This window comes from Coturnix japonica, chromosome 4, assembly GCF_001577835.2.
Source record: "Coturnix japonica isolate 7356 chromosome 4, Coturnix japonica 2.1, whole genome shotgun sequence".
Classification (NCBI taxonomy): Eukaryota; Metazoa; Chordata; class Aves; order Galliformes; family Phasianidae; genus Coturnix; species Coturnix japonica.
In genome coordinates this window covers 32380504-32407483 of record NC_029519.1, presented here as the reverse complement: position 1 = coordinate 32407483, position 26980 = coordinate 32380504, and the positions used below count along the sequence as shown (strand labels likewise).

At 37.2% G+C, this 26980-nt stretch overlaps 1 protein-coding gene across 6 annotated transcripts in view; it reads right to left on the bottom strand.

Moving 5' to 3' along the window:
- Window positions 1-26980, bottom strand: part of GRID2 (glutamate ionotropic receptor delta type subunit 2) — a 637614-nt gene that overhangs the window by 356677 nt on the left and 253957 nt on the right. The window contains exon 1 of one of the 6 annotated variants that reach the window (XM_015861348.1): window positions 6764-6782. The exons of the other annotated variants lie outside the window; for them this stretch is intronic. The gene's annotated coding sequence lies outside the window, so the exon portion shown is untranslated. Of the gene's footprint in view, window positions 1-6763; window positions 6783-26980 lie in introns of those variants that run through there. 6 annotated transcript variants of the gene reach the window in all.

Genomic DNA, 26980 nt, shown 5'->3' with positions numbered 1-26980 from the left:
GTGATATTCGGTATTTCAACAGGCTAAAATCTTAAGGCTATTCAGTATTATTCTAAAAAATAAACAATAAACAGAAGCAAAAATTCTGGAAACTTTAACTTTTTTAGGTTTGTTTATTACAAACCCGGTGGCACAGAGACTATGATACTATGATACTATGATTAAATACTATCCTAAAATTTCTGACAACTTTGAAATAGTTCCATGACACCATAGTGAGGGGAAACCTCACATTAGGCATGTAGAAAAACAACCCTGTATTTCTGAGTGATTCATGCAAACTACCTATCATTTCTTGAATATTTGCACTTACTGCCTCCTTCTTTTTCTGTTGCCTTCATCCAGCTCCCCTGGGGAGTCTTTGCTAGTGGGCAGATCAGCATACTTGTTAGAGATTTTGAGGCTTTTCAGACCAGATGTAGCATATCATAAATGTACGCTGCAGAGGGCTTGGTACCCTTCCCCTCCCTCACTGTGCTTTGCAGTTTTGGGGGGAAGAGATAGATGAAACATTTTTGCTGCAGATATTGCAAGCAGTCCCCAAGGCTAGAACTGCTAATCAAATAGTGGGGGGAAAAAAAAAAAAAAAAAAAAAAAAAAAAAAAAGGAAAAAGAAAGATGTGAAGAAAAGCATTTGAATCTCCAAATCTCCAAGCGTGTACTCACAACCCAGTGGGCAGAACATTTGCCTAGCCTTTGACAAAGACTAATACTACAATGAAATGGGTCAGCCAGGTCAGGAAATCTGTGATTCAGCAGTAGCTCAAGGCTCTGGCAGCTACTTATGACCATCCTGCATTATTAACTTCACACATATTGGAACAATATATACAGGCAGTAAGGTACTACCCAGATCCCTGAAAACTCAAAACTGTTCAACATGAAAATAGTCCTTGATACCATTTCTCAGCATTAGGAAGAATACTTCTGATCTCCTAAACTGAGAGCAGAAGTTGCCATGAACACTGCCTGATGCACTTCGGGGACTTTTTAAACCCGAGTGCTGAAAGCTCAAATTTCAGAGCATTTTCACAGCATTTTCAAAGAAGCAACACTGGCCCACCTGACTCCAGAATCAGTGCTGAAAAAGCCTTCAGAAACAACAGAGGATTTTTGGCATCAAGAATTCTCAGAGAAAAGTCTTTGATTTCTCTTAAAAACAGAGGAGATACACTAATACTTTATGACTTGGAAGACAATTTTCTTCTTGCACACTGCAATGATGCACATTATGAACTCACAAAAGTGTGAATTTCCACATGTTGTGCAACACTTGGTAATTGATTCCCTAAGACTAGTAAATTTTTAGTAAATTTCCTTAAAATCTATAAAAAAAGCTAGGACTCTTATTACAAGCAGCAAGCCTACTAGGAATAAAATGTATTAAATATCTTACAGTTAGGTGTTATGAATTACACTTCTGAAAGAGGCAGAAAGAGGTGCAAAGGACTTCCTGTTAATATTTCACTGATTAAAAAGGCTCCACTGATAAAACTGATGTCTAAACTGAGAACAAGCTAGCTTTATGATTCAAATAATGTTCTCCAAGAGAGATCCACTGTCAACAAGCCAAGACTATTATCTGTTACACATGCTTTGTGAAACACTGATTTTACCAATAGATCAGTGTACTAAATTAAACCCAAATCTTATGCACTCTTGAAGACACAACAGCATTCTTTAACAAAATAAACCTTGGACGTGTTTCTTCAAAAACCTCTTTCATCTCAGAGCAGAGGAAGAGCTGAGTGGATAAACAAATTTAGTTACCCAAGAACAAATACAGTATAAAGCTGCTTATTCTTTCCTACATAGTACGATATTGACATTTTACTTCTATATAATAGCATATTCTGCATTTATAGAATACATATTATAAGTTATGACAGAGCTGTTTTATCCTACTCAAAAATGACATACATCAGAGGAAGAAATATCAGAAATGCACAAGGAGAAGATTTTTTATTATTACAGACATTGTAGACTGTCATAAATTAGGGAGGCCATTATCAGCCGGAGTACCAATATATGCTCCCTGTCAGGAGCTCATTTTGAAAGCTGTGACATGCTGATTAATGCTATAAAGTAGCACTGCATTTTGCATGCTGTATATCTCTAGGAAAGTATATCACCTTGGAAAGAACTTCCTTCTTGTTCTTGGCAGCTGACATTCAGGAGGCAGATTTATGCCTCAGCTGAACGTTCTAGTTAAAATACTAACTATTTGCCACATCAAGATAAGGAGCAAAAAGTCTAATAACTGAGGTTTTTGTTTTGTTTTGTGTTTTTAAGAAAGGTTTTTTTATGTGTACTGAGGAAATAAATGCACAACCAATACCAATGAGATTAAGAAATTAATAAAACATAATATGTTTTCAGAAGTTAAAATAATTCAGTTGATTGTGTTAAGAGCTGCTTGCACTTGCAAATTTTCTTAGATACTGGAAATAGTGTTTTACAGGTGATCTGTTTCTGTAACAGTTTTGTTATTTTATCTTTCATACAAAAGCTAGTACAAGCCTTATGAGACCTGAGATGTAATGCTACTGAGTCACAACCACTGCATTTTTTTGTAATATCTGCATTAAATTTGGAATTTCTGTTCTGCTTTACAAACATAACTGAACTTGAGCTGCAGAGATGCACATCAAAAATGGACAGAAAACAAGAGATAGCTGTCATTTCTGAAAGAATATTGAAAGAGATGTCAAAACACTGAAGGGATTTCTTATTTCCCTGCTGCATCTCCCAGGAAGGGGTTACCACTGCATCCATTCCATGCTGAGAATAACTGACAAGGAATGAGAAATGACATGCTTACGGCCAACACAAATTGCAACTTAACAAAAACAGTCAGAGGTAGAATTGCATAATTTATCTGCCTCGAAATTCCTAAACAATGCTTCTGCTCCACCATACTTAGCAACAGCACCTCATTAACATCCTATTCACAGCTACCCCTCTCACCTCTCTGTCTGAATGCCAGAAAAGTACAATCACAAAAACGCTGGTCCTCACAGAATTGTATGGGTAACCTGCACAAATTCTGGAGAAAATTGTAATTTTCTTTGCAGGAAGCAAGAAAGGAATATTTTAAGATTTTAAATAATATATTTTTAACACCCCTTTAGCAAGCAGCCATAGCAAGGCACTTTTCAGAGAGCTGAGACACTTCTGAGGGCTTCTGAGTCAAGCGAGTGAGTCACATTGCTGTACTATTCAACAGATATCCAGGATTTGCATTTGATTTCATTACTTTTAAGCCAATTAGGTTAATCAGTTTTGAGACAAATTGTTTTTCTAATTTATTCAGCTGGCAGGGAGAGACTAGTAGCATCTAAGGCATACACAGGGCAAGTTACGTCCCATGATGTTCATAAACGTTGAAAATATGTTTCAACTACAGCAGCTTGAGAAGAGAGAAACTACAATCAATTGGCCTTCAAGAGTGATTCCCAACCACAACACATGGATGGCTGTGAATACTTCACCTAGAACACACCATGAGAAAAAGTAGACACTTCCAAAAAATTAGTAAGAATAGTAAGACACTTCCAAGAAATTAGTAAGAAATTAATTTCAGTCAACAAGGAAAAATGTCTGGAAGAAGATGACTTTGGCAGTGTAAACGTACACACCTTCACAGTGCTTCTTCTCAATGCAGCTTTATTTCTCACAAAACCTAACAGTGACTTAGGGCTTGGTATTTCTAGTCATGTCCCCTTCATCTTGCCCTGTGATACATAGCAGCTTTCTCTCTTGCTGCTACATGTGTAGGTACACCAGATTCCTTACGTGGGGTCAGCCCCAGTCTACATGTTGTTGTTTCTGGTGGTTTTTTTTCCTGGGTGAATCATGTCAGACAAGGGGAGATTAATGCATTATCACTAAGCTTTTCATTAAAATTGGCTTATCTATTGAACCTCTTTCAACTGGCCTTTTGAAGAGGATAATATATTCCATCCACTGAGCAAAGATGTCTCCTCTGGCATTGATTGAAATAAAAGAGCAGTTTTGCTTGAAAAGGATTTCCTATCTGACCCTTCTTTCATTTGAGACTTTTGCCTCCAATTTCTGTAACCTGAAGGAAATCTCTGGCATATGGTCATTAACCTCATGAACCAAAGAAGAGCAAAACTTGGCAAGAGAAATGCACCTATTTTCCACTCTCTCTCTCCACAGGCAAATCCCATTTTGCTCAATTTTCTAATCACTGTTCATTTATGCCTTACCAGATAATCTCTCCAGTCACAAAAGAAATAATTAAAAGATTGCATTCATGTACAATTAATGTTCAAATTGATTGTGAGTGAAAGTCAGTTTTTGCTTTGACAGAATTATGTAAATGAACACTAGAAAGAGTTAGATAGGTGAAAACCACAGGGTTTTATGTGAGTGTATTATCTTAACTCGGCTGCATTTCCTTTCTGCTTTGATGCACCCACACAGTTAACTGACTATTATTTTACAATGGAAAGTCTGTACTAATTCCATTAGTCTATACAACTTGCCCATCTAGCCAGAATCACTGTATACTGGGAACAAAGACTATACAAATAACTAGAGCTTACCAGAACTAATTTATCACAACCAGAAAGGATTAGCCATAAAATTTGTGTAGAGTCAAGACAAAATTCTCACTGATGACATCCATCTACATTTCCCGCTTTTCTAAAATGAAAATGAAAACCCTCTGCAGGATCCAGCACTTTTGCATTATGGCATTTATTGATAATTCAAGAGTTGAAGGTTTCCTACTGACGAGCGCTTTAGGACCAGGATTAACATTATGTACATTATTGACATTTAATGAAGGCACACAGTGGAGAAGCGCAAAGCACAGCATTTTTAAGATCTTACTGAACTTTCTTCTCTTCAGATTCTAGCAAGTACATTTAACACTCCCTTAGTTGCCTGCATTATTGCAGCTGTTTCTCATTGAAGTCAGAGAAATCAGATAGTACATTGTTAGGTAATATCAGCAGGAAATCTCCTTCCCCCTGTGAAACTCTTCTACTTCTATTTCCTTTGATAGACTAAGACTCAAAAAAAAGAAAATTTTCCATTGCAGACTCTTCAAATGTGCAGTTCAAGTGCAAGTTTGCTGCTCAAAAACCAACATCCCACAGTATTATTTCTGAGTAGACCAAGGATGCCCTGAATGTTTACATTCCTGCTTGTTTCAGTCACAGTGAGCTAGCAAGATGCAAAGGGCCTCAGGTCATAAAAGACTGTCAAATGTACTGGTAGGAAAGGAACTTTGGAGTTGTAGAACATAATTCCTGGATTTGCACATTACCTGACGTAGGAATGCACAAAAGTCCACATCTACTCCACAACAGCTGTCACATTTTTTCTGTAGATTTGCTCCAAGGAACTAGGCTCAGATTGATTTCAGATGGTACACAGTATTTCCTCTTTATAAAAGCCTGTAAGTTGCAGATATCTTCAGAATGGAATTTTAATACCTGTTTTACTGACATATGTCGCAGTTACACATGGTTGTTTTTTTTATCACTTTTTACCCTTAAAACCACCAATTTCCAGCCCTTTTACAATGATGTATTCTAAGATTAATGCAAATTACCATATGGTTTAAAATACAATAGACTTCAGTGAAAATTTACACAAAGCACACCTGGATAAATTTGGATAATGGTACTTTTGTCTGAATCATACTCAGTGTTTAGCTCGTAATCAAAGCCTAGCAGAGATTCCACAAAACACTTCATAAGCTCAAAATGAGTCTCCATCAATCTACAACCCCAGAAAAAAACCTCATTTTGCTACTTCAATATTTTCTTATAAGCCACATTAAGTAACTGTGGGTCAGGTTCTTTGTGCTGTCTACACTTGAGTCTGAACAGCTGACTTTTAGAAGACAGATACCTATAGGCAATACTGCTTCTCAGTCTGCATCCCCAATCTGTATGAACTTCTGCATATACAACTTCCATATGCAAAATGAGTTAACACCTGTAGATGCCCGTGTATGCATGATCCAATCAAGTTTTCACTCACTGAAGCATCTCTTATATCCTAAGTTAAAAAGTATGTTTAGATGCTTATAATGTATCAATCATTACTAAAACTACACTGCATTAACATATGTTTTGCTATTGCACAGGGCAATCCATGGCAGCAATCCACGGTAACTAGTAAAGGGTTGCAGGTAAAATTTTCCCTACCAAAAAGAGAGAAACTTCCTGTTTATTCACTGTTAGTTGGCCAAAATTTCTAAAATGGGTCCCTTAGATCATTTTCACTTGAAACCGAACAAGAAAGACTGCAAAATTGAAAGGGTCAGAAAGAGATGATATGAATAAACAGGGAAATCCAAGGAAAGAAGAAATGTGCGGTGCAGAAACAAGGACAGATCTGTTGGACTTTTCCTGGGGTTGGAGCTCTATTTACTGGGTTTTCTTGTATTTTCATAGCTATGCCTGCTTTCTTCACTGGAAGTTCTTCCTAAAACATTACATAACATAATCTGCAGCAAGCTTCAATTGCTGCTAAATCCTATCCACAGGTGAAACTTGAAATTATACACTATGCCAGAACACCCCTTTCATGTTGTTACAGGGTCATTAAAAACTGCAGTTTCAATTACTGCTAACTTTTCCCAAGGACACTTGAAAATGGAACACAAAATCGTAACTTACCCAACAAAACTTTATCAGGTCACTTATTTCCCCTACTAAGAATTTCTTTAAACTAGAAGAACGTAACTAAACATTAAAAGTTTTAATGAGTTTGCCTGTACCTCAGTTGACGATCCCAGGTCAAGTTCTTTGCCCACAAGCAGAGATAGACGAAAGCACCTGCTGCAGCTGCAGTTATTTAGCCTTGATTTTCCACACACTATAAGCAGGCTACAATTAGAAGCAAAGCAGCAGCTGAGCTCTCAACCACATGCTATCCCACCTATGCCAGGTAACTGTTTTGTCAATATCAACCTCATGAGAAAACATTCTGCAGGATTGAAGGTGCTCCACCACAAACACCTCAGGAAGGGTAAAAAGGTCTCTGCAGGGAAGGATCATCACTACAAAGGGAAAAGTTAAAGAACTAAATTTTAATGCTGCTTTCATATTGCTATCAAGAAAGAACACTTTGCATTTTAATAGCACCTAATTTCTGAGCACTCCACAAACATGAGTAAGTTTTGTTTCTTACCTCCTGTGAAGTGTGAGAACATAATCCCTATTTTAACAAACAGAAACTGAAGGTGTTGAAGTAATTTACCACAGGCTACAATGGAAGTCTAAGGAGGAGAGAGAACAAATGCACCAGCCTTGTCTACTATTTTTCCCCTGGTGCACAGCTGCAGCTATGCAGAATAATTTAAAAATAATAATAATAATAATTAGAAAATTAAACATCTTTGTTATCAAAACTACAAGTATTCCTGTGACCTAAAGGGTGCACAGCTTCACCCCAGTGGAGGGGATCCTTCAATACTTTCTCAAGACCTTTCTTTCCATAGGCTTCAACCAGTGGCACAGTTCATCTCTTCAAAATATTCTTCCAACGTACTGGACTCCAAAACACCCCATACGCTAAACCGTGCACTACTCTGTTTCTTCCTAATTGGAATAGTGAAGCATAATAAAATAAATTATTTTTAAATAAGAATATTTTAAAGTATTCTTGTCATCTCCACTCTAGCTTGCAGCCTTTCTGAATTAACGCTAAAGATCCAACTTTTAGAAGCAACCCTCAGTAGCTATGCTGACAATGGAATTAGGAATGTCACACAACAAAGAGGTTCCTATAGCAGCTCAAAGACCACCTGATGGTTACTCCTCTATAGCCACTGGTGTCCAAATAAACCAAACCAGGGAGCTTTGGTGTCTTTTTGATACTATGTATTTATTTTGTTAGGGACATGTTTTTTGAATAATAAAGCCTTCTCAGCTTAGGCAAAAACCTACTTACAGATCTTCCTCTTGCATATTGTCAGCTGCACGTACACACGTGTGTCTATTTATGTGTGAGGAAAATTAATAAATAAATAAAAATAGAAGAGAGAGAGAGACAGAGAGAACTGGGGCCATTAGGACCTTCAGCTCCAGGGCTGTTGATGTCCTGGTTTGGACTAGAACTAATCTGGAAATCACCTCCCAGTTCTGCTTGGAGTCTCAGCTTCCCATTTATTGTGAAAATAGTAAATACATAGACAAGCATAAGGAGCTGAAGATAAGCCAAAGAGGTCACACCCTTATCACAGCAATTTTCTCTTGGAAGAAATTGCAGAAAGTATGAATTTCCAAGAGGGAGCCTAAAAAGACAGATGTACAGCTGAGATGTACAACAGTCACACAAGGTGGAAAAGTAAAGTTATTTAGTTACAAACCCAGTAAAATTAAATTGAAGTATTTTGTATCTGTGGAGTTTGGAAACACATTATTCTAGGGATGTTCTCCCAGACAACAAACAGGACCCAAGGTGCAAGTCATACCAGAAGAGGTTTAGACTAGACATAAAGAAAAACTTTTTCCCTCAGAGAGTGGTCAGGCACTGGAATGACTGCCCAGGGAGGCGATGGAGTCACCATTCCTGGCAGTGTTCAAGAGATGCCTGGATGAGGAGCTACAAAATATGGTTTAGTGGCCTGTGGTTGAAATGGTAATGGGAGGAAAGTTGGATTAGATGATCTTCTAGGCCCTTTCCAACCTTGTAGTTCTATGATTCTGTGATCACTGTTTATAAACAGCTAAAGTGCAAGAGTCAAGAGGGATGGGGCCAGGCTTTTATCAATAATGCACAATGATAGAACAAGGGGGGATGAGCAAAAACTAGAATACAGAAAGTTCATAAAAACATGAGAAAAAACTTTAATTTGAGCGTTACAGTGCACTAAATGAAACTGCACAGAGAGGTTGTAGATTCTCCTTTTCTGAAGATATTCAAGGCCCATGTGGACACTTTCCTACACATCCTACAATGGGGAACTTGCGTTAGCAAGGGGTTGGACTTCATGATCTCCGGAGGTCCCTTACAAGACCTACGATTCTGTTATTGTGTGAAATTATTCCAGATAGCAAAGAACATTAAGTAGACAGAAAGGAAGCAGCAGGGGAGTCACAGAGACCCCCACCTACCTCACAGAAATCACCTGATTCAAGATGCAAAGAAAGTTTTCTTATTTCCATTAGTGAGTCAGATGAATTAAGCTACGGCCCACTGAACATGTCTACCTCCCATTTCTTACTTGTAAAGCAGATTGCCCTTTGATGTCAAAAATAGCTGAAAAAGCATTTACCTCCTGGTCTACATCAGTAGCAAAACACCCCAGAACACAGAAAAATCCCTCCCTCAGATAAAGACTGGAATTGGTATCTGAAGTGGATTCTCTAAAAATCAACTGGAAACTAGCTATCATTAACTTTCTGAGAAAGTCCCTAAAACAGTAGTAGCAAAGGTTTTAAGATATGAAGATATTTTAAACAAAGTGAACTTTTAATCAGTTTTGCTCTTGATCCACTCAGCTCCAACTCACCCTGCTTGGATGGTTAAGCTAGCTGAACTGTTTTCATTGTCATTCCTAGATACAGACACACTCAATTTGCATGAATAACCCAGTGTTGCTCATGATGAGATTTTTATAATATCTGGCTATGTTTATCTATTTTTTTCTCCTCCTTAGAAGAAACAACAAATCTTAGCATTTTTATACCCTTTCCAAATGTTATTAAAAAGAGCTTTGATACGTTATTTATTTCAAGAAGCACTGTCAAATCATCCTTTATGTTTTAATGCTGCCTGCATCTAAAGTCATCAATAATTCAGGAAGAAGGAGCACACTGAAAAAGGCCAGCTCTAAAAGCATGCCTAGAAAGCACATTCCAAAAGTACACCCATGTCCATACGATGTTATCAGCACCTACCTAGAGGTGCAGTGTTTATGCTTTTCTTTAAAGGTGGACTGGAAGCTACGTTCTGGTAAGCCTAACTTATTTCTCTGCATTCAAGAATAACAGAATAACTTGAGGATACTCAGTAACCAGTACTATACAGAAATTGTTGGGTTTTTTTTTTTTTTTCTCCTTAATGAAAAGGAGAAACCTGCATTTAATTTGTTTTCCTTATTCCAATGTTATTAATGCAAGATAAAGTGTGAGTCAGGATTTATTTATTTATTTATTTATTTAAGGCAGGTGATAGGCTATATACATATCCTATGTATATCATAGAATCATAGAATTACTCAGGTTGGAAAAGACCTCAAAGATCATCAAGTCCCACTGCAACCTAACCATAGCACCCTAACTCTAACTCTGTTAAATCATATCTCTGAGCACCACAACCAAACAGCTCTTAAATGCATCCAGATACAGTGACTCAACCACCTCCCTGGGGAGCCTATTCCAGTGCTTAAATACACTTTCTCGAAAGAAGTGTTTCCTAAAATCCAACCTAAACTTACCTTGGTGTAACTTGAGGCCATTTCCCCTCCTCTTGTCACCATCACCAGTGAGAAGAGACTTGCCCTGCTCTCACTGTAAGCACCTTTCAGATACGGGAAGAAAGAAATCAGGCCTCCCCTCAGCCTCCTTTTCCCTAAACTAAACAGCCCTAGCTCCCTCAGCCTCTTCTCATAGGGCTGATTTTCCAAGCCCTTCACAAGCCTCGTTGCACTTCTTTGGACCTGCTCCAGTATCTCCATGACTTTTTTTGTACTGAGGTGCCCAAAACTGAACACAGTAGTCAAGGTGAGGCTTTAGCAATGCTGAGTTATCACACAGGAGATGCACTGCGGTAGCACTCTTCACTGATGGAAGGCACATGGTGGTGGTGCTATCTACCATCACCGTGCAGAAAGACAGCAGCATCTGGAGGAACTGGGATCTTCACACAAGAGGAAAGAGCTGATTTACTGGGCATCATCACATTTATAAGAGATGTGGGAATAGTGGGGAAAGATAAAACAAACAAACAAAAAAACTTTACTACTATGTTCTGCTCTCCTGACAGTTTATGCAGCAAAGAGGAATCAGATTTTCTTTGAAAAATGGAAATAAACACTCAACTGCAGGAAAAATAATTAAGCTTTCTACAGCTGCCAATCACATTCTCTCTGTAGAGGTATTTCAATGCAGTTATAATGTGTAGATGGGCAATGATGGTTTGGGGAATTTTTTTTTTCTTAAAAATGTTTGAGAATTATACTTGAAAACTGCATATGAATTCAGCTATAGAACCCTGCAATAAGCCTCTTTAAACAAAAGCTACCAATGTTTCAAATGCAGTTAAACACATAGGTTAACATGATGCAGCTCACAAACCTGAATGTGAAGATCCACTGGACAAGGTTTTCATTTCAGATTCTTGATTTATCTTTTATAAAGCACTTAATGAAGTAAAGGCTTTTCTAAATTATTTTGTGTGATTCCAATTTGCAAGATGAAACTACAGGGGTGAGAAAAAATCTGCTGAACAAGTTAGAAGAGGAAATGAGAACATCATTTTCTTTTCATTCTGTCTGGTCATAACATGCCATTGCTTTAGGAGAAGAAGACAACACAAATTATGTCCACTTGCACTGTTGATATGATTTTAACCTCAGGACAAACATCTGGACTGACACTCAGCATCATAATTTGTTGCCACTATTATCCCAGAACCCACAGTTTTGGAGCAAGACTACAACACAGCAATGCTAAACCAGTGTGTGATGACAAAATAAAAAGGCTGTCTCTTTCCCAGAAAAAGCAGGCAAACAAGTAAGTAGACAGAAATGTATCAGAATTGAGTGTCAGTTCCCTTTATGTTTTCCCTTTTAAGTAATCATCTGCATCTTTTAATATCTCTTCGTAATACATAATGTAATTGGAGAGGTTTTTTGGAAACTTTCTGAAATACAGTAAATTTTGTACTTCTGAAAATGAATAACTTACTCCAAAAAGAAAATGCCTCTGAACCACATTCTCAGGCAAATTCTTTTGAGAAACACCTGAATCCTGAAAAAATAAGTGCTATTTGACTGAAACACTGACAAGGGAATTTGTTTGTTCTCTCTTCTAACTGCTGAAACCTCAATTAGATATTCCAAGACTGAATAAGTCTCCCTGAATGCTCATTGCACAAACCTCTGCTAAATTTTTCATACTGAAAGTTGAACAGTCCTTTTCTAGAACTGCTTTTGCAATTTCTGAACATGTTTACAAATGTGTCATAATTACAACTTCAACACAGCAACTCCAAGTTTAAAATGTTATGTAATCAGAAGTAAAAGATTTCAAGTTTACTTTGTGCTTACCTCAAAATATCAGAGAAACCATAGCCAAGGTACATGAAAATTCTTTTACTTAACTTGAGACTGACCCCAACATGTCATCAAGAGAACTGGCATAACAGAGGTTCCATTATATCATTTAATCCAAACAAGTGCAGAGTGGAAAGTTTGTGTCTGCCACATCATTATGGGCTAATGGAAGTCTATTTGCCTCCCAACATTTAGCAAGAATTAATTTTTCAAAAGCACCTAGAAATTTGGAACAAGTTCTGTTTTGAAACAGTTGTATGTCTAAAACAGCAGGGATTATAGATACAAGGTACATTATACTAGTTCTACTCCTTTTGAAAGAGATCTTGATTTATTTCAAAAGCTATTTTTTGGTTGTTATTTAGAAATGTTTTTTCTGATCCTTATGGAAAATTTGTTATTCCACTTAAGACAAAGAGATTTTGTAGTTATTTGGAAGCCTCTAATTCTTCCTTTGGAAAGGCATTCTGTTAACTGACTTGCATCCAACAGTAACAATTGACAAGGTTATGGACACCATCATTTTTTTCCCTCTCAGGTCCATCACAGGATTCCAGCTACAGGTGACTGGAATTCAACTGAATGAGAATGAAGAGACAAATTTGCCTGCTACTATAAACTCCTTTCATTACTATGAAACTTATGCAATGCTAATCCCTAGTTTATTAAAACAATAACAAAAGAAAAAAAAAAAAGAAAAAAAAAACAAAACAGCAATCAAAAAGCAAATGATCAACCATTAAAAAAAATAATAACAAATAGAAAAAATCTACTTCTCCGTTCCCCATTTCACCTATGGGCAGGACAAAAAGAATCTTTATTTTCTGGCACAACAAGCAGCATGACAAAAAGTTTAAACTGGCAACGTGAACTTGTAAAGTTTTTCTGTGAAACTAGAGTTACTGGAATCAATCATAGGACCAGCCATTGCCTCTAAAGAAACAAAGAGAAATCTACATCAACTTCGCAAAGATAGCAAAGAAAAGCGGAGTATTTAAACACCTGTTCTGTTCAGATGTATGCACTTCTCAGACTATTCGAAGTGAAAAACAATAATTTCAAAACTCACACAAAATTTGCAACTGGGATGCACTGGGAGGGAAAGAAAAATACGGATCTTTGAGACCTAGGCAAGTAGGATTCATGCCACTGAAAGATTTATGAGGCACAACATGCTTTGAAAGAAGCAGTGCTGCAGACTTCCCTGAAGAAGAACAGTTATGAACAAAGACACAGCAGAAAATACTCAAACAAAACAATCTGGTGAGCATCTGGTGAGAGATTTTCAAGCAAGCTTACAATAGCTTATGTATTATATTCCCTTCGACCCAGGCAGCACATCTACACTAGCAGCATGCAGAGGCAGTCTGTGACAACTCAGAGAAAAGTCTCACATATATCACAGGAACAGACCTTGTCTGGAGAAGGACATTAGCATGAAAAGACACCCACTCAGAGTAGTGGTAATGAGCAAGAAGTCTGATGTCAAATGAGCTTCTGTGGCTATGTGAGACAGAGTTTGCAGAGAAATATTGCTCTTTGCCTTCTCCAGCCTAGCTGGAAAGGAACATGCCCATGTTACTGAAATGGTGCTCCTGTTCCTACCGCACTGTGTATCATGCTGTAATTTCAGACCATCTTATTTCTCCTTTTCATCTGCAGAGTCTAACAGGGAAAACAGAAAAGCACAAACTAAATAGCATCAGCGTATTAAATTTATTAAATAGAAGTTTTATAAATATTGTAAATAAGAGTCAATCAGATTTGGAAGACTTCTGTCAAATATTTCAGCCCTCCAAAACAGAACACTTGAACAGATGAGGCAGGAAATAATGCCCAGAAGAAGCAGCTCATCGAGTGGGAAAAAGAATAATTATGGTAATTTTCATTCTGTTTTAACAAATAGAGATTCCACTGGCTGGAGTAAAGCCAGAAGCCAAAAACCCAGAACTGTCCAGGATCTCAAACACATTCTTCATGTCATCTGAAACACTGGTGAATTCCTATCACCGGGCAGCTACCTAGCACTTTTCCACTTCCCAAAGACAGTCTTTCCTGCATTTTACTTTCAATGGAAGATGGGAAATTAAAATCACTTTACTTAATTTAAAGTATTGACATGCTTACTTTAGCAGCAAGTTTTATTAAATAGACTTAAAAAAATACAAGAAATTACAGAAGTTTTAATTTATAGTATGATTTACTATTTAAACAATAATATATGACAGTAAGAGAAAGAGAAGGGAAAGAGAAAGAAAGAAGAAAGAGAGTGAGAAGAGAGAAAAATGAGAGAAAGAGAAAAAGGAGCGAGTATTTATATGTAACATCTTTAAGCTGAAAGTGAAACTGTGAAATACTACTGTTTGGCCTAAAGAAACACCAACAGCTTGTTTCTCAGTCAAACTGAATGCAAAGTTCAGCCAGCCAGATTAAACATTTTTTCAAGTCCTGAAAGACATTATGTAAGGGCTGAGTGACTTCCTATATCCATAAGCACACTCTTGCACCAAGATCGAGGGAGAGAAGAACAACCTCATCGGTGTTTTGCATTTATCTGGTGTTTTTTATTTGTTTTTCAGTCTGGGGATTTTCTTTGTTATAAATTTACTTGAAGTGCATCTATGCTTTCACACTTTGAGTTTGGCATGGGTGGCTGAAATGTGCTTGCTTACTTATTATTCTGTTCCATTTACTGAACAGTCTTGGAAGGAAGAAAAAGAGAAAAGAGAAAGAAGGAAAGGAGGAAAGGAGGAAGAAAAGAAAATGGGAAGAAAAGAAAACAGAAAGAAAGAAAGTCTGTCCTCCAAGACACTGACAAAGATCTGCAGTTCTGCTGCATTCAGCATTTACAGAAAATCATTAAACTAGCTTGTTTCATTACAAAAGCATAGAATCTGATTTTAATTCCAGTAACCTAGCCTATCTACATTAACATTGTATAGAGGGAACACGATAACACTGTGTTTCCCCCCTTTTAATTTTTCATTTTATGATTTAAAATAGGTTACATATCAGTTCATGTGTCTGTGATATACTACAGTCAGACTAGAAGCTGAAAACATAGCATGACCATGGCAAGTAAGTAAGCACACAGGATACAGCTTTTAATTCATAGTTATCTAACTACTGACTCTTTTTTCTGGAACAGACATTGTTTTTGTGTTTGCCAGTTTTTTCACTGTAAACTCTGAAGTGAGTATTTTCATGTCTTAAGTGCTTATCTAGGCCTAAGAATTGAGGATAAAATCTAGGTCCTCCTGTAGTTGAAGGGAGTTTTGTCACTGACTTCAAATGTGTTATAATTTCACCTTGTGAAATTGAAAATCCTTGCCTGGTGAATGTTGCATATATTTTCCATGAATACCCAATTCTGTCATCTTCTGAAATACTGAGTGTAAGTAGAAGGGAATGCTGCAGGAAAAATACAGGAAGAAAATGGAGCACTCAGTTCAGATGGAAACAGATCTGTGTGGAGGGCCTGACTGAGAGGCCAAATCAGTGGTGGTTACCAAAGAAATAAGGGAGAAAACAGAACAGCATGCAGTTTGCATGACTATCAGCGTCACGTACACATTGTAAGCACATTGCATTTCAAGAGCTATACCTATTAATGAGCCAGTAAATTATACTACAAAAATATTTCAGTACTGAGTTTGGACTGAAATCTGTTTTATCACCAACAGACACACAGGACACAGCAAAGCCTCTTTTTGTTAGTCCTACACTTTTCAAGTACAATAATATTGCAATAATATTAACTGACATTTCAGCTTAAATAATATGATACGTATCTATTATCAGTGTATAATAATTACACTGTAAATTTTGAATTTTGCCTAGAAAGAGGCTCTCACAAAGAAGAAAAAAAAAAAAGACCAAAAATTCACCAAGCAAGAAAAAGTACCATACTTTCATCCAGAAATCTGAAGTACTCTTTCTAGATGTGCAGTGTCAGTTTGAATCTTTTTTTCTCTTGACAACACTTGAACAATCTCCCACATACTTTGTTTTTGATGTGAAAAAGCAAAATAATGCTTTTCAATTAACATGCTTACTACATACTCACATAGAGAAGGGGATGTGAGAGAAGATATTAAACTAAACCCACAGTCATCAAATCAAATCAAATCCTTTACATTTTGATAGATTTCAGAATGAGCAATTAGTTTTGACCTTTCTTCACTTGCACCAACCTGTCTAGCAACTTTAACACAAGGTCAACCAAGTTCGGTATTCATATTATGTGTGACAGCCAAAGATTTCCTGCCTTCTATCGACAAATTGAGCCAAACTGTAATACTGATAGGATCCAACATCAAGAGCTTTTGTGGATCAGGACACATTCCTGCACATACAGTCATGTTAGCGAAATGTAAAGAACTACTGCTCCTCTACCATGCCATATGAACACAGAGACAAAAGATAAGCAAACAAACCTTTGTACTGCATTCTCGTATGTTCAAAGTAATATCATCTTCTTTAACCTCCTGGTCGAAACAATAACAGCCCTGAGGAGTCTTCTGTTTCCAAAAGAGAAGTGTGGATAACCCTGATTGCCAGACACAGTGACAGATTAGCTTTCTAGGAGTAGGCTCTTTTCAAACTCTGATAATTCATAATCATCCCATCAGTTCCAGTACACTATCCCACCAGAACCAGTTTCCCTGCAGAAAGTGCATAACTATAATTAATGCTAAGCTCCAAATTGGATTAGCCATGTAAGGCTGCTCTGTAAACAAGCTAATAGGATCTCCCTGCCAGCACCACTGTTACCAAGATCCAATTACTGTAACCAGGTATTAATCTGATGCTGTTAATCTGTCAGATATTAAAATTTAGAAAACAAGCTGTTGCAACATTTTCATATAATTTTTAAAAAGCATTTGCCCTTCTTGACTAAGGCAAGTGTACTTACTAACATTTTATGCTGATATCACAACAATGGGTATGTACTAAAAACCAACAAAACAAAATTAGCTCAAGGCCTGGAACTTCAATTGCTGCAATAGTCAAACAGGGATTTTGACTTTTCATTTTTACTTTTTTTTTTTTTTTTTTTTTTTGCCTACATATGTAGAAATAAAAACGAAGTGTCCAAGCTACTTCTCCAGATAAATAGCAAGACTGTTTAAAACAATTGTTTAAAATTTCTTTTAAAAATCAATAAAATTAACAGTGATTGCTGCCAGAATCCATTACGGACTAATGGGGGAAAAGAAAAAAATAGCCAAAAACATTCATTATTTAAAGCTTTTCTCTCCCAGCTTCCTTTATCCAAGTGTTAAAAACAGTTCACCAAAAAAGAAATGGCAAACTACAAAAAGAGATCCAACAGCTCATTTAGAATAGACCTTAAACTGTATCAGTCAACTGATTGTTTGTTATGTTCTGTTAAAAAAAAAGGGGGGGGACTAAGCCAATAATTATCATTTCTGTTTGTTTACTCACTATTAGCATAGCAAGTCATGAGCTTAGAACGCTTTTACTCTGCTTTGGGTAGAAGAAACCAATGTCAAGAAACAGCAAGAGGAAAACAAACAAACAAAAAAAAATACTAAAATGAGCATTCTGGGCAATGCAGCCGTGTCTCCAAAAACTACCGTAAAATCATAGAATGGTTTGGGTTGGAAGGGACCTTTAAGACCATCTAGTTAGAATACCCTCCTATAGGCAGGGACACTACCCTCTAGACCAGGATGTGCAGAGCCTCATCCAGCCTGGCCTTGAATGTCTCCAGGGAGGGGGCATCCACAACCTTCCTGGACAACCTGTTCCAACTATATGTCTGCTCAGGATCAAAGGCAGGAGAAGATGCTGATTTCAGATAGAGCAATAGATGCCACCTTCACTACTACAATGAGTTTTCACCTAATTTTAAGCTTGAGACAAAAATGTATCAGAAAACAAAAACTAGGCTATAGCTAAGTATAAAACAATAGAGTGAGGCTGATGTAGAAGCCAGAAATCTTAGGCACAAAATCAGATGCAAGTAGAAGGAGCTAGCAAGGGTTTAAAAAAAAAAAAAAAAAAAAAAAAAAAGCATAAGAAGCAGATGGAATTATCATAAGTAATAGCATATTTGATCATGTAAGAAAACATAATGAGATATATGAGATATGTAGACAAGTTTCCAAACTATCTGATCCAGCTAGAGATGCCTTTGCTAGACACGGACAGAGGAACTCTGGTGGAGAAAAGGAGAATGGTAGAGAATGAAGAATGATCTTTAAAAGTCAGGGACACAGAGATCAGTAGCACACAATTATATGTCAAGTGTATAAGCCCATATAGATACAGAAGTTCCAGTGACATATTAATTCTAGTGGCAGATAGATATTTCCTGTCTGCTACCTTCTGTGGTCATGGTGCCTCTTGAACTGGGTTTATGTGCTCACCTTAGCACTTGTAGATACAGAGTTACTGACTCAGGTCTCTACTTGCTCTGATATTACAAGCGTGTTCTCCAACACAGGGTGTGGATATGTCCCCCATCTTTTTATACAGATGTCACGGTTTAAACGAAAAATCCACCTGCGTCCGTAACAGGGGCCGTGGGCCCCGCAGGGGCCCTAGGCCAAAAGGAAAAAGTTAATTAGGAAAAGAAAATAGCGGCAACGATCTAAGGAGGCACACTTATTTACTAAATACTACATTGAAATACAGGATAACACAATATAATACAATATAATTGAAAAAAAATGAGCTAACGAATCAAGCAAAATAGGAGAGAGAATGAGTCTCTCCAGGGCCTAACCACTCTCCTAGTGAAGAACTTCCCCCTAACATCCAACCTAAATCTTCCCTCTTTCAACTTAAAACCATTTCCCCTTGTCCTGTTCACACAGCTAGTAAAGTACATACCTGTAACATACACTTGCTAGATAGAGCCACAAAACAACAACAAAATAACCAAACAAACTTCAAAACAGCAACAAAACATGAAGCTTGCATTTCTTTTCCTATTTTTTTTTTCTTTTTTTTTCTAAACAGCAAATTTGAATAATAATCTGCACAGGATTGGAACACAAGGCTACAACAATCAGAATACCTTCATCAAAATATGCTTTTGTTGTACATTAAAGAACAGCTGAGAACAGATTCCAGTTTTATGATTACAGAAAATTGGCCAGATTTCTGAACCACTTTTCAACCTTTCTGCAACAGGAAAGAGGCCCATTTATAGCCTTCCAAAAAGACACCCGTATAAACCATTTCTCCCAAACATAACAAAAACCTTTCTCTCCTTAGCACATGCGAGTCTGTGTCAGGATGACACAGTTCTTTACTAATGAAGACTCCCTTGTTGGAGTTTCTTACAAGTTCCTGCCTCACGCACACACCTTCTCCAACTTTCTCCAACTCATCACATTGCAGCCCAGGAAAACCATAACTGTGCTAGAGGGAGAAGGAGGAAAAATGGAAGAGCACTGACAAAGCAAGCAGACTGCCTGCATACTCATTTATCACAGGGCCTGTGTATGATGTTGCTCATATATTGATCAAATATTTTCTCACCAATTATGCCACTACCTCGTGTTATTTTGTCTCACTCCAGCAACTGCTTCTCATTTCCTCTCCCATGTTCCCTATCTCTGTTGTCTCTCTTCTTTTGAACCAAAGTAGTAACTAGTCACATACACTATACATTAAGTTTAATTTTATTTATTGTAGGTGATCCAAAGGAAGAACATGCAGAACTGAGGGGAAACTCTCAGAGGCGAGCTTATACACAATCCTGGCTGCTCAGCTGCTCAACCTAGAGCACTTAGAAAGCTGGGGTCCTTAAGGCCCAAGGTGTTTTGCAGCTTCAGCTTAGCATACGGCAAGATATCTCACTGCCAACAACACTGGTCTTAGATCTTTTACAGTCCTTTAGTTGCCAGACAAAATCCCTGCTGGGAGATCTTGCGGCTGCATGGTCAGGTCCTATTGAGGGCCACCACACTTGTGTACAGAGCAGTAAATTCAGAGACCGCATTATAAACAATAGAAACAATTTGTTATCAAGCGTGAAAAAATAAATTGTAAAGAGTCAGCAAACTGTACTGCCCTTGCAAAGAGATTACTTAACCTTGAAAGCTGTTTTACATTGAGCAGCACTGCATAGGCTTAACCATCCACTAGGAGAACAATCAGGAAAACAAAACCAAAAGAGAATGTTTATACAAAGGTAAGTCCTTTTGTAGAAAAACTGGTATGTTTTACTCAGAGCACAGTCAGATTACATAAACCAAAGTATTTTCCTTTCCTCTTGCTGGACAAGTAGGCAAGACAAGAAGCATAATTATGGAGTGCTTTTACATAAACCACATTTATTTACTGTGAACAATAATACAGACTCAGTATTCTGAAATGGAGAACATGGCCAAAAGAATAAAGACCCCTCAAGAACTTTTCAGACTTAATTCTAGTACAGAGATTACCTTCATGGAAGACCAAATAGTTCAGAAAATGAACAAATACAAACTATGCCTGGCTTGACCATTACAGAAAGCTGAAAAATAAAGCATTGCTCTGAAATTCTGATGGCCTGTAACAAACAAATATTAACTTGCATCAAAGCCTTGCATCAAAACCATGGCCCATTAACTCAAGCACTCAGAACATATGTTTGTTATCAGATCAAATTCATCCATGCTCAGATGGGCATGACATAATCATGAGCAATGGACACACAGCTGAACCCAAAGTCAGCAGTTCAGAGAGCACAGAACTTAGACTGGGAGTGATCACAGTCGTGATGGAAGATGAGGTGATGGCTGATTTCCCAGTTCTGATCAAGGCTAGCCAGAGATCAGGAGGTATTATGTGTAGTTACGCCTTATCAGTAATTCAGATGTGGAGGGATCTTAGCCTCCAGCTACCACTCCAGAAATGAATTAGAGGCTTGTTGGCCCTACGCTATTGTCTTCTCCTAGTCTTTTGTCCCCTAGAGAGAGAGACATCCTCCAAAACATTTCTTATTTGGCAGGCATGTGGCTGTCACAGAATCACCCCCAAAGGATCACCCTGTCCAACTGTCCACCCATCACCAAGTTTTCAGTAAACCATGTCCCTCAACACAACATCCAAATGTTCCTTGTACATGTTTCATTCAGATTCAAGTCTATCTTAAAATAAAACAAACAAAGAGCATGCAACAAAGAGGCAGCACATTTTCTGCTATTTCATTCTGAACTTAAGTGAAAAAAAGATGACCGTGTCATCTTTTATTCTTAACAACCCTTGTTCACAGTATGTAATATTTTGGAAACAAAGAAGAAAGAAAGCTGTCATTCCTTGGAAAGGACACCAGCATTCCCCAGCTTTCATTTTTTCCTCTTCTTTTTCAAACCACATGCCAGTCCACAGATAACTTGTGGCATTCTATTCCCAGAAATAATCTTTTCACTGACTACACAAAATTTCTATGGGAAATGGTGAAGGCGCACATTTGGGTGGGTATTTTTTACACAACTGTGTAGATATACAAGATGTTTGATAAGAAATTCCTCCATTCTTGAACCATCTCTTTTCCTCTCTTTCCTCCTCTCAGAGGTGCTTATTCTGCAGTTGAGGCAACCTTCTCAAAACTCTTCTGGATCTTCTCTATAAGAGGATTATCACCATGAACAGCTGTTATTGCTTCAAAGTAGGCCTCCTTGACCTTCCATGTGGCTTTGTGCATGGCTCTGCAAAACTTATTTTGCATGTACAGGTTCTGTATTGAAAGGAAGGTATAGATCTTCTCCTTGAGCAACCATGTGAAGAGCCACACTTTGTATAAGCATCCTGGTGTCAGTGGGAGATGAACAGTGTGGGCCATGCCATATGTCCTTCAGAAAGATCTGTTGGCAGAACTGGGTCACTCCAAGTAGGTCACTGTGAGGTGCCAGTCATTCAAACAGCCTGCAGACATTCAGAGGAGTGGATGTTCCTGGGGTTTCACCCACTTACTCCAGCTGGGACATCTTCTGGCCCCTCTAGGGATGAGCCAGGGAAGCTGGATCCCTGGGTATCCCTCTGCGGTATAAACACAGGCACAAACATCCAAAGTAAAAGGAAACGCCTCAAGATTGCAGGATGGGGATCACTGATAAGGACCCATAGCCGACTTTACAGCATTTCATGATATGAACTACACAGCAGATATAGCCAAATGCTATATCCTGGACATTTTCCCAAGACAGTGGTTATGAATATAGGATAGACTCTAATGTTTGATAAAGACAGAAGTTCACCAACTATTCTTTAGATTATTCTTCAGTATTCAGAGGCTTTATTTGATAAATGCTCCAAGCTGACAACATACTTGAGACTGAAAAATAGCATTTTTCATGCTCTTGTATGCCCTAAAATTTTTTCAGTTAACCTATACACTTAATAGAAAACAGCAAAGATCATGATACAGTATGTGTCTGAAGATAACAAATGTGCAACTCTGATGTTCAATTTCTATAGTACAGTGAATAAAACATTTTTCTAGTGGCTTGCTGTCTGCTTCAGAGTTAATTCCTTCTGTGAAATATTAGAGAAGTTACAGTATCTAACAAAATAATAATGTTCAAACAGCATTGTATGTAACGGAAACTACAGAATAAACTAATAAGCACTGCATGGATTTGTTGAGACTGATTTATCAGTTTTAATTCATCTAAACTCAAAAACATCTTGAGATCTCTCTGAACATAAAATATTACTTCTGTTTTTCTCCAATATAAAACATAAATCCAGGTTAGTTTTTCCTGATATTTGTTAAAATAGTTTTATGACTTCTTCAGGTCTCTAGGATTCCTTCAAAGTTAAAAAGAAATCACAAGTGAGAAGGACAAGTCTTACTAGAACCTGAGGAAAGCTGCTTAAATTAGTCATACTGGAATTTGTTCTAGAGTTTACATTGTACACGCCTTTTCTTTCAAAAAAGGAGCACAGGATTATATGATCTGCACAATTCTTTACCATGGCCTTTTATCATGAGAATTGGAGGTCAAATAGCATAGCACTTTCAAATACCATTACAATACAAATGAAGAAGGAAGAGGACAACTCAATATAATTTGCAGCCTCACCTAAGTTGATTCTAGAAGGCATGGTTAAACCTTATTAAGCTTTTGAAATCCCATAGAAGCACAACAGAGATTAGTAGTGGTAAATATAGTTATTCTGGTTACCAAACTATGTTGAAGTAATTCAGTTTAGTTAGATTAATTCAGGTTTGATAACAACAAACCTTCAGATCATTTTGCAGGTTATGTGTGCTCTGTGGCTAAGGTTTAAAAAGGTATTAAAGATCTAACATACAATCTGTAGTTATTTCATTATTTTTATTTTCTGGTATCAGTGTATTCAGGTCAGTAGCAATGTACATATTGCCCCAATATGTACTTGTACTTTAATTTCTTGATTACAGGCTTGAGCATAAGAGGTAAAATACACCATTATATTAATTGCAAATAAGAGTAAACCAATACTATTTTTCCCCCAGAGAGCTTAATACTACTATTCCCCTTGTCTAACACTTGAGATGGCAATAACCCTCAGGAATTACGAGACAAAAAGGTATGTCATTTCAGTTCAATAGACAATTTGTATTACATGGAAGAGTAATTCATACTTCAGCATACACAAAATCTCTTACCTCTGGGGTTTTCCTTTTCCATTTTTCCAGCCAAACATACACTATGAAAAGCCTAAGTGAAAACTGTTTTTTTAAGCTCAAATATTCACAACCCATCTATGGAATTTACATGAAGAACAACTTTCTGTAAGGTAGTTAATATTAGTTATCCCAAGATGATCATATAAGTATAACATGGCTGCATTCGTCCAACACACTCACAGATTCACCCAGTGGTGCTCTGTGTCTTTATTAAGTAATCTTTGTGAATAACGTTTGTAGGAATGATCATGTTTTTCCAGGATTAAAGTTACAACAAAAGCAACAGTGAGCATCAAAAGCTTTCAGTTAGATTCCTGAATTTCACCCCTAATTATAACACAATGCATTGTTTAGTACAAAACTTTTAATTGTCTCTCATTTATCTTGAGGACGAGTCCAGTAATATTTTCATGCAGTATATATATATGAATAATATGCACATGTGCATTTTCTGCATATTAATACTACAGACTTGTTGCCAAGTCTTGTGTTGCCAAGTCTTGTCATTGCTATGTTTGCATAAAGTTCCTATATGGACATATAATTATGAATTAAAATAACCAAGTGGACTGCCAGAATTATTATACACAGTCATTAGGTTGTATGAAGTATAGATTTTGTTTAACTACTTCACGTAAATGAAATCGCAAAAAACCCTACTGTGTCAAAATATGATGTGGATCATGATTTCTATCACTGACATTTATTCATTTACTTTAATATTGTACTTTCATTGCTCCATTCTGCATTTGCAACAGAACACAGATAATCATATGCTAACACCATATTTTACCATTTATGCATTGACGTTAAGTAGTCATAAACAACAATAAACATTATTGTAACTGTCTGCTTGCTAGACTCTACTTAGAAAAAACATCTAGAGAAATTATCCTCAATAATTATCTACTCATGCTGCCTTGGCTGTGGATAACTAAAAATAATGATAATAAAGTTGGTGACTTTGTTAGTGCAATGATGAGTACATACAAGATCTCAGCAGATTATAGAGTGGCTGCCGGTCTCTGGTTCAGCTGCAAACCCAGGCACTGTACTCTGGTGATTACTTGGAATATCAGATTTAAAACACCAAAATTATAAGGAACTAATGGGAACGAGAAAGGGACAATTCATCAGCAAGTGATGATGTTTACACAGATGCTGGAGAACATCAGGAACTAGCTTTGTCAACTTCCACAGTCAAAAACCCTGATCATACAGGTGCCATGCCATAAAGGTAGAAAGCAGACTTCACTAAATACAAGACTTAAGAGCCTATTTTCCATCTAGAGGTCTTGTCTGTTGGTTGCTTGACCCACCTATCCCTGCTTCTGACTTGAACTGCATGTTCTGACCCCAGCTGCCATCCCCATACACATCCTCTATTTGCTGCTACCCTCAAAGTCTCCTCAATGGAGCTCACTAGCCATGTTCTATGAGTATCATTTATGTTGCACATGCAGTTGCACATGCACATGCAGTCAAGACTGGCTTTTTTATTACTTTATTTTGTATAAGCAGTTAACTTATCTCAAAGCCTTAAGCGATAAACAGTAAAACAGTTCTGAATAGTCTATTGACTTAAAAATCTGAAGGGCAGTTTTCAAACTCCAAACCCTCATGAAAACACATTTGGCAAACTGATTAAGCAGTGACCAGAGTGTCTGAGCTGTTTTTCTTACATTTTCTTGATGCAGAATCTATTATTATCAGGTCCTTGGGGAAAACTGAATGAGACAAAGAAACCCACATTTTTGTCTCTCATCTCCAGACCCTAATAATCCTTGATGGAAACTGCAAAAGAGCAAATTGTCTCAATGTAGAAGAATAAATCTGTGAAATCAAGGCATTCTTCATGTAATCAACAAAAAGAAACTACTGTCTCTCTATATTTAAGTTTACTTCCAGATATTTAGCAAAAGAATTCACTACTCAGATCTATTCCTGTAATATTTTTAGTTGATACTATCATTCTGACATTCTGTTTTGAATTTATTCCCATGGCTGATGGATTTATTTTCTCTTTTTGGTCTATATTTTCCAAACTAGGAACTATTCATTCCTACTCTGAAGTCAAAGCTTAAAATAAAAGTAACAAAAACAACAGTAACAATAATGTCAAGTTCTTCTTCCTAGACCCATACAAGAGAACACATTATAGTCTATACTTAGCACATACTTAGCATAGGTTGTTTATGGCTTTAAAAACAGCTGCTGTTATTGCAGAAGTGATAATTTAAATATATAACCTCATGAATGAACATGCATATACATAAAAATATTTCCAAATCATCAGCTTGCACTAAAAGAACATTAAGGATGTAATGCAAAGTACTCAAAACCTAGGGAAATAGCTTTTACTCAGTTTTTATTTTCACAAATATACTTTTTCACCCCTCTCCTGTGAGATGAGTGTCTCAATCAATGCGTAGTATGGGACCACACAACACGAATGAATCAGAGCTGAGTAGTGAAGGTTGTTGTCCATGCCCCATTTGTTGCCAATGCTGCAAGGAGTTAATAAATGGTGCTGGAGACAGACGGAAGAGAAATGAGAGTTTGATGGTGAAGACGATTGAATGCTGCTCTGGAGGACTGGATTCCATCCCCATATCTGCCATCAAGCTCCAGTGTGATGCAGGGCAAATATTTCACAGATGGCTACTAATTGTGTGTTTCTCATTTCCCGCAACACCTGAGGCCAGATTTACAGAAGTTCTAAGCACTCAAACTGCAACTGTATTTGACTGAAATGATTTTTTGAATGGAAATACTGCCCTAAAACTGCATACTTCTGAAAATTCAGATCATGCCTCCACAAATAAATGTTTACTTGACAATTTTGTTGATCATCTCCTGAAGAGTCAATTATGTATTTGTCAAATAAAGATAAAGCAATAACTTCCCTTTGGGTATGGCTAGGATGAATTCATTAAAGTTTATGCAGCAAGACCATGGCCATGTAGCACAAAATTCCCACCATGACACTGGTAATTTAGATGTAGAACATTTAGTCAGATACTGCAATGAGTCGCACTAAACACAACACTCAGATATACACTGAGGAGGATTAG